Source organism: Malaya genurostris, chromosome 2 (genome assembly GCF_030247185.1).
Source record: "Malaya genurostris strain Urasoe2022 chromosome 2, Malgen_1.1, whole genome shotgun sequence".
Taxonomy (NCBI): domain Eukaryota; kingdom Metazoa; phylum Arthropoda; class Insecta; order Diptera; family Culicidae; genus Malaya; species Malaya genurostris.
In genome coordinates, this window is record NC_080571.1 from 266711094 (window position 1) to 266720460 (window position 9367).

At 37.1% G+C, this 9367-nt stretch overlaps 1 pseudogene; it reads right to left on the minus strand.

Annotated features, from left to right (window-relative positions):
• Positions 1-1422: 1422 nt before the first annotated feature.
• Positions 1423-8673, minus strand: LOC131429216 (uncharacterized; annotated as a pseudogene).
• Positions 8674-9367: the final 694 nt, after the last annotated feature.

A 9367-nucleotide genomic window follows, 5' to 3' on the forward strand; every position in this document is an offset into this window, starting at 1 on the left:
TAATCAAATTTGGTCTTGGAGTACAAACGTTCAAAAATAATTTCTGTAAACCTACGCTGAAACAATGCCTGTATGACCTTGCTTTGCATCTTGTAGCACGCCGTGAAGCAAAGTTCTTAATTCTCGTACAGTACTAACCCCTTCATTTCTTTACATTGCTAGAGATTGCTTAGTTTATGTGTTAAATGAGACTGAGAGCAGAGACAATTTACCAAGCAAGGGAACTGGTCTGCTCAGTAACGTATACGCTCACGCATCCAGTTTCTCTCTAATATAAGTCTCTCATTCAGTTATGTCAAAGCCAAGTTGTCACAGCAGGTGTTTTTTGTTGCTTCGATCGTTTGGGGATTCACAATACAAGCCCTGACGTCTGCTTAGCGGTTCAAATTGACTGTCTAAGTTTTTGCACTAAGCAGTTCAATTTGAACTGCTCTGCACTAACGAGTCGAAGCTTAAAGAATAGTGTAGCATTACCGAATAAATTAAGTATTATATGGCCTCTCGCGTTGATGGCCAACTCTTAGTATCGCAAACAATTCTAAATAAATTCTCTCGAGAGCGCCATTCGAGTAGCAATGAATATTATAGTAGGCACTATCCCGCCGGACCTGGTTGACTGGTTAGAACTGAGTTACGTTCGACGGGTGGTCACGACACTGGCGTCACTCCTATTTGAAGTATGTTTCTTTTTCTTAATTTATAAACTTGATAATGCGATATACGGAGAAGAATATGTCTTTCTCTGGGGTTTAAAAGGGATCATTCGGACTGATTCGAACTTCTTTGTTAGGGTCAATGCTCTGGGAATATTCGGGGGAGATTGGAATCGTATGCAGGAGAGATTCGAAATACTTCGTAATTAATTACTTAGTTCCGGAAGGGAATATTTTACTCACGCTTAATCTGAGGACTCCAAAGATCCACTTTGATCTTGATCGTGGAAGAGTCAGGAGTGGTTTAATTTTGTTCCGCGCCTCGGTGTGTAGTTTTAGGTAATCTAAAATACCTTGGGTTTCCCTCTATCAGTTCACCATAAGATAGTTTTCCTTCCCCAGTGCCAAGCTATAAGGCAAGTTAGTAATCATCGCTTCTATCATTCCCGACACCAGATATTCACCGTGTGGAACGTGGTGAACGCAAACCAGAAATCCGGATCTTCTGCAGGCCCGAATCTGCCAGCAAACGACAGGGAAATCGCGCTGGCGTCAGTTTCAGGCTTTGTTAAATCGTATTTGGCCATTTCGTACACTCTATTGTTCACTATACTGTATTGTCTTTGTTTCTATCGTCTCGACCGTAAGCAATTTTCGACTGTATCGGATGAGATGCGAGCACGAACTGATCGAAGCGGATTATCAAGATTGTTTTCAAGTGTGCTATACATCTGTTGGCATCCTGTTTTGAAACATTTCAATGATTTACTCATCTCATAATTTTTTTTATGGTTTCGATTTCCTTGTACTGAATTTCTTCAACAGTGTACCACGCAAGTTTGGTGACTTTCGAAAATGGAAAATTTATAACATTGCACATCTTGATGATTATAAAGGGTGATTTTTTAAGAGCTTGAGAACTTTTTTAAACAATAAAACGCATAAAATTTGCAAAATCTCATCGGTTCTTTATTTTAAACGTTAGATTGGTACATGACATTTACTTTTTGAAGATAATTTCATTTAAATGTTGACCGCGGCTGCGTCTTAGGTGGTCCATTCGGAAAGTCCAATTTTGGGCAACTTTTTCGAGCATTTCGGCCGGAATAGCCCGAATTTCTTCGGAAATGTTGTCTTCCAAAGCTGGAATAGTTACTGGCTTATTTCTGTAGACTTTAGACTTGACGTAGCCCCACAAAAAATAGTCTAAAGGCGTCAAATCGCATGATCTTGGTGGCCAACTTACCGGTCCATTTCTTGAGATGAATTGTTCTCCGAAGTTTTCCCTCAAAATGGCCATAGAATCGCGAGCTGTGTGGCATGTAGCGCCATCTTGTTGAAACCACATGTCTACCAAGTTCAGTTCTTCCATTTTTGGCAACAAAAAGTTTGTTAGCATCGAACGATAGCGATCGCCATTCACTGTAACGTTGCGTCCAACAGCATCTTTGAAAAAATACGGTCCAATGATTCCACCAGCGTACAAACCACACCAAACAGTGCATTTTTCGGGATGCATGGGCAGTTCTTGAACGGCTTCTGGTTGCTCTTCACTCCAAATGCGGCAATTTTGCTTATTTACGTAGCCATTCAACCAGAAATGAGCCTAATCGCTGAACAAAATTTGTCGATAAAAAAGCGGATTTTCCGAATGGACCACCTAAGACGCAGCCGCGGTCAACATTTAAATGAAATTATCTTCAAAAAGTAAATGTCATGTACCAATCTAACGTTTAAAATAAAGAACCGATGAGATTTTGCAAATTTTATGCGTTTTATTGTTTAAAAAAGTTCTCAAGCTCTTAAAAAATCACCCTTTATCTACAGCACGGGCTGCTGAATTGATTTGGTATCGAATATTTTCAAATATAACATAAAACTCTCCAGTGAGATCCTTATAACTAGATCCGATTGCGATGATTTTTGGATGAGGAGAAATATTTTGCGCTGCATTTGATTCAAATAATTCATGTATCGAATTCACTCCACTTTCTACGCTTTCAGCAAACAAAAGTATATCTTCCTGAGCAGTAAAGATTGTGGGACGGACTGTTCGACTTATCTTGTTCGGCTTTACACAACAGTTCAGTAGAATTAAAGTGCAACAAATAAGAACATCTGGAATATAAAACTGTTTACATTAATCTGTTATAATTTACTTTTCACAATTCAACCTTGTGAAACATCATCATGGTTCATGTACTCAAACACACCCGTTGAAAACTGGTCGTGTACTATGAGGATAAAGTACGGTTTCAACTTTTTTATCACGTCGACCCAATTGGCAATGCCTTACGTGAATCCAAGGAAATGGAAATCTGCATCAATCTGAATAAATAGAATTGCTAGTAAAAAATACACTGCTAATATCTTTATTAACTTTCTTACCAGCTGATATCCAAGAGGTGCAGCATAGTGCCGATAATTTGCTATGATATCGGTAGGTTTCAATGTTTTCATATGATGAAAATGGGACGTTTCAGTGAGTTTCCACATTTTTATAACAGTTTCCCATGGTGCGTTATTAAGAGCAAGCCATGTATGCATTGGCCTGCTCTTTTTCGTTATGGGATCGATTATTTTCTTTCACTGCTTTTGCAACAATAGTTCTCTCCGTTCTCGATTGCGAATTGAGCATTTTAATCGCTTGTAAGCTTGGTAGATGAATCCCCCAGGATTTTTTCGGTTCGGAGCTGCTGCCGGAATGTAGTAAGTAACCTGAAATTATGCACATATATATGACAGATTTTTTTCCTCATACCATATCGTCACTGTGATGATTGGCTATGATGTTAGCAAGATCCTTTTTATTGTCTTTGGACAGCGGTCCTTTCAAGCTAGCTCGAATTATTGATTGCCCAATTTCTGAATTTCTCAAAAGAACGGTTGGTTATTGTTTTCCAATATCTGTTTCTCTTCACTACTCTATTTAAAATCCAGTCTATGGAAAACTCTCTAACACTGTTCGTATCATCTTTTAATTTCAACTGTAAATTATTAAATATGTATGATGCTCTTTTAATTTGAAAATTATATAGTTCACGAATAGAAGTCGCTTTAGCCTACAACTGCATGCTTACTCATAATTTAATTTCACTTTGACGTCAATACACTTTCATTAAAAATAAACATATGTCAAATTTGAGTCCATTTGTAGTGACATTTTCCCTCCGGGTTGCAGTTAAAAGAACAGGTTTTGCTGCAATGACATAGCCTTTATATACAAAAAAGGCAAAAGATACGTATTCTTACTGTTATTTACAATAATCAGAAATGCCCTGAGTCGGCGCCGCTCTAATAAGCCAGATATCGTATGTTTGACTCCTGACTTGAAAGGATTCTTAGTACTGATTATGCAACAATCCTGTACACTTTAAGAGTCGGCTGCGAAGTCAGTTAAAACAGAAAGTCAAGTTCCGCATATGAATATTGTATCCTGACTTTGCTTTTTATAAGTTTATCCAAGCTGCTCGTCTCTCCTATAAACATTTATTTCTGATATTATTGAATATATTTTTATATCAGAATCCCATACTAACAATAAATTCATTCTTTGATTCGAGACACTAATGAATCACTTCAGAATTAAATTTAAAATGCACCTAGCGTAAATTAGGGGGTAAAAATATTTTACCTCTTAAACTTACCACAATCTGTACGGCCAGTAAGCCGAAACTCGTTTCGTTCGGGACGTCAGTTTTGATATTACACTTAGGTGTAATATCAAATAATGTGTTGCAAATAGCATTAATTTTACGTCTGCCTAGCGGTTTATGTTGAACCGTCAGGTCGTAGCAGTTTCAACATAAACTGCTACGCACTGATGAGTCTAAAAAGAAACGTAAAATCAAATTAAATTTAAAGGCCTAAAATTAGGATTAGATAAGATTCAGATATTGAAAATACTCACCAAAGTACTTCTATCGGCTTCGATATTGACGTTAGGTTTGTCAATAATTCCATCAGAAAGAACGGCAATGTTATCATTAAGGTGAAATGTAGCGTCATAAAATGCGCGCAAAATTTTATCCGCTTCAGTTGAACGAACCGTCGCACAAAGCATACCAAGAAAAACGGACACATAGAAACAAAAACTTTTTTCAATGATTGAGCGCAGTGGGTTTACCTTTCGTTATATTGACTTGTAAAAAAGACTGGACGTAATGTATTTTTGAATCCTTCACAATTTAAATATATGCTAATTCAATCGTTATTGTTAGTGATTACTCTTACACTAGAGCTATAAATCATGAGTAATTATGAATTACTAACATATGTATATGTATTGACCAACTTGTATATGTATTGACCAACTTGCTAACCATGTATATGTCTGAGTTTAGTAGCAAGCATGGATTCTCCTTCAAAAGAACGATTGAAGACGAGATAACATTCAAGGATTTTCGATATCTTTGCCAGTCGTTCACCAGGCCCTTCCCGCTGATGAGATAGAATTTACGTAAAAGTATTTACTTGACTCGCATGATAGAGCGCGGTCGAATTTACTTATCGAATACATTCAATGCCAATATGTTCCATTCTAATTGACTTTCATTATCATCTTCGAATAAGTAGAAAGTATTATTTCTGTTGAGTCAATAGGATCGTAGTACTAGCCATGTAATCGAAGCTATGCTATGAGTCGGCTGCCAAGTCTGTTAAAACAGAAAAGCCAAATTTCTCAAAAGGAATGTAATTCCAAGACTTCCACACCCAGACATTTTCCTGGTGTGGATTCAGTATTCTCCCAATACGGTTCCGCCACTCCTTGTCTGCAAAGTCTGTTGAAACAAATGGTCATATTCAACAATAAATCTAATACCAAGACCTTGCAATTCATTGAACTCAACAGAATTGGACATTATTAGCATTATAAATAACAGTTAGTTAGAAAATAAACGATTTCTTATAATACCCATTTTATTGTATTCAACTAGTTTTTATTTCAACACAAAACCCAATGGTGCATAAATTCGCGTCATTATTTTATATGTAATTTTTGCTCACGATATAATGCCACCGTGCCCACCGTGCATTTCTCACACCACCTCAATACGAAACAGCAGCGCGCAAGCAATAAACAAAATGCGGAAAAGTTTATGAAAACTTTTTCCAATTTCGGTTGTTTTAGCTAATATTTTATAATTTTGAGTTGCATTTTCAGATTCTTTGTGAAATTCTGCTACAAACACTACTTTTCAGTTCTAAAATCGTCCCCGTGGAACGGAACAGTAACCGTTTATACATTTCAAAAACCAATTACGGCTCGCCAAAGCAAAATTTCAAAATTCTAAGAATACTTAGTTATGATAAATTTGATTTCGAAAACTTAAGTGTTTTTGGTTTTTCGAAAATCGGTCTAATTTTTGAATAATTGATCAAAAACGCGATTTTCGCATTCCGCTACATTTCACCTTAACATCTCTACTAGTAGAGCCCTCAGCTTCGTCTGGGGTTTGGACAGGATTCGAAACATTGGAGGCATAATATTCAGAATCATTGTCATCATGCATAGCCTTTATAGTAGCAACATATTTTCCATCATCCATAGAAGTTGGTACATCGATATTTTGTTCATCGTTGTCTTTTTTTTTTCCTTTATGGGCTACTCTGGCCAAGGGGGGTGGTTACAACGATCCGCACTTTCCATACCGGACGAACTAGGCTATGGTGCCCAAATGAACACTAGTAACGAAGGAGGAAACCGGCCTATCATTGATAGGTTCCCTCCAGTATGTAACCCAAGCGACAGATTCCTTTACGGTTATCAATTTGCAACGAAAGATACGAATATCTTCTATTGCAAGTTCAGAGAGCTTGTCACTTGGGCAGGAAGTGTGTGCTTCTGTAACCAGTCAATCATTGAGTCGTGCGTCTGTATCTTATTAGTATTTTGTCATCCTACCAGCTTGCTTCTGTGTCTTAAATGTCCTCGTCGATGAGACTTTGGAAAATTTCGCTTTGTATCTGCTTCGGTCTTGGCTCTGCTTTCCTATATAGTCTTTAATGTCTGAAGCTGTACTTACGATTATTACTTTGAAGTTCCCTAATCAATGTAGATATGTTTGGTCTACTTACACTATCCATTCTAATCTGCTCTGATTGTTTCTATCTTTGTCGAAGTTACGTTACATTTCCTTTTCCCCATTGCATCGCTTTTTTTACTATGCCAGAGAAACCTGTTGATATCTCAATGTGATAATTTATCAAGAATAAAGAAATAATAATAATTACTATAACAATAATAATATCAATAAGAAATAAGAATAGTGACAATCACAACAATAATAATAATGATAATAATAAAAGTAATAATAAAAATAGAAATATTGTGACTTACTAAAAGTTAATATGTCATCAAATGAGTTATTACATGAAAATACCTATTTTTCGTCGTTTTACTGGGGCTCTGGTTTTTTTTTCAATTTCATTTTGGTATTCCTGTGGCACCCTAGGATTTTTCCGCTCCATATCGTTTTTGTCTATAATCTTTTATTTCGATAGTTTCTCGTGATAAAAATAAAATAAAATCAGGTGTTAGTAAGCTTGTTAAATTATATAATGTACGGATGCGCATTTAACACTAGATTGCCCAGGAAAGTCACAATATGTAAACAATGGAAGGATTGCTTGAAATTCTGTGAACTTTTCTAATACTTTATTTAACGATATATGCACTTAGGCACACTGCACTAGCTTTTATTTATTCTGTCACAGTTTATATTATTGTCTTTCTCTCTTTCAATCATTTTGACTGCTTTTGAGCAATTTAGGTCTATACTAAATTTTGGGCCTTCTAGTGTTGAGCACGCATCCAGGAAACAAGAACTACATGTATTTCGTGAAGAAATACTAGGTGTGATTGGTTGAAATGGTCCACGTGAACCGTTCTCTTCCAGAAACACACATCTCACACTCTTAGTTAGAAGGTGACATATGTGTCCAAGTTGGAGAAATCTAAGTACATTCAAACCTTTCCCGATTTGAGAGTGTATTCACATCTGATTAATCAGTTTCGCCGTCATTGCAATTTGTAAACATTACCGATACCGAGCCGGATCGGAAAGGTTTGAAAGTTCCTGAACGGTTCATGAGATATCAATTTACTCCTGTTCCTGATAACAATAGTCCTCCTTTTAGAATTAAATTCACCAAGTTCAGGATGAATATGATATATTAATATTCATCCCAACTAGATCAAAATAATTCAAATTGGTGACTAATTCCAGGCATAAGAATGCTCGAAACCACCTAATGACCTATTGTCAATTTCAAGCATTATTAGTCCTGTCCACTCCGTGATCGATCCAGACAACATAATAATTTTCATCTTTTAGTGTGAATTGACTCCCACCCCCATCCGCCAGGCGGGGGTACGCGCCCTGTAGCTCATCATCCAAAGCCCAGGGATATTTTGTTCATTGTCATCTTGGTACTATAACACGTAGATACATGACTTTAACGGCTCCGTAGAACCACTCTAAAATCTTCTTATCAACTTTAAATTTGATAAACTGGTTTAAAAACGCGGTCAAGCCACCATTTGCTTTTTTGATTAGTTCACTGATGCTTGAATAAATCGTAAACTGCTAGCAGAGCTGCCAAATGTTTTTTTCTTTTCAAAATCTGAAAAAATAACTGTATGTTTGGAAAACTGACTAATGCTATAGAGTTCAACCTTCGGAAAACGAAAGTCCCCCTATAACACATCTCAACAGTTTACTATAAAATTGGAAAGCAATTTGCCATTCTGTAGCATAATTAAAGCATAATTTCAACCAAACCATGATTAAAGAGCACCACCGAAGCAAAAGAGTTAGGCGGCAGTCTCCACCTGCAATTACAGGATTACTGCATCACCGCAAACCGTTCAACTTGTTGAAACCCTTTCCACGGTCAACCCAGAATTCATCACAACAGTATCAAAAAGTATCAAGCCTAATCTCTTCGACATAGGGCGTAGCAGGAGTTGCGGCTCACCGCACGGAATTCGACAGCTGCACGGTTGCTGATGTAACATCTCGATAAAGGATTAAATCGCTGCAGCATACGCACATTAGAATCCTATTATTGTTCCGTTTCAAAATTACACGCTTGAAATATGCCAACTAGAAACTGTCACCGCTGTAGGCATTGTGTGAAGTAAAAATAAAAATCCCGCCCAGCAAAGTGCACGTTCGGTCGTATCAATAACAATCACTGTCAATCGAGCAACTGCCACCCTCACACGGACCGCATGTGTGGGGCACATGTGCGATTGTTGCTCAAATTGGCGCACTCTTGGGTTTTGATTCTGCTGCAAGCAGTTTTGATGGCGAAAATCCACACTTATTCGTTATAAATTTCTGTTCTTCGACTTCGCCGTGACGCTAAATGATTGATGTTTGCAAAAATGTAATATTTATATTATTTTTGCAAATGCGAAAACCCCGCATGTGATTGGAAACGTTGAATGATTTGTTTCGTTTCTGGTTTCTGTGAGCTCGCAACTGCAAGCATGCAAGCTCAAAACTGTGCGAGAGATGTTGGAAACATGGTTTAGTTAAACTATTTCCAGATTAACCAATGAACTAAAGATGGGCAAAACAGAAATTTCATTTCAAACAACCGTTCAGTGATGCAGAGATCTATTGAAAGAACTAGTTCTCCAGAACTGTTCTTTCGTTCTTTTCAAAGTTGATTTGTTTGTTCAAAGACTAAACGAGAGCTTAGTT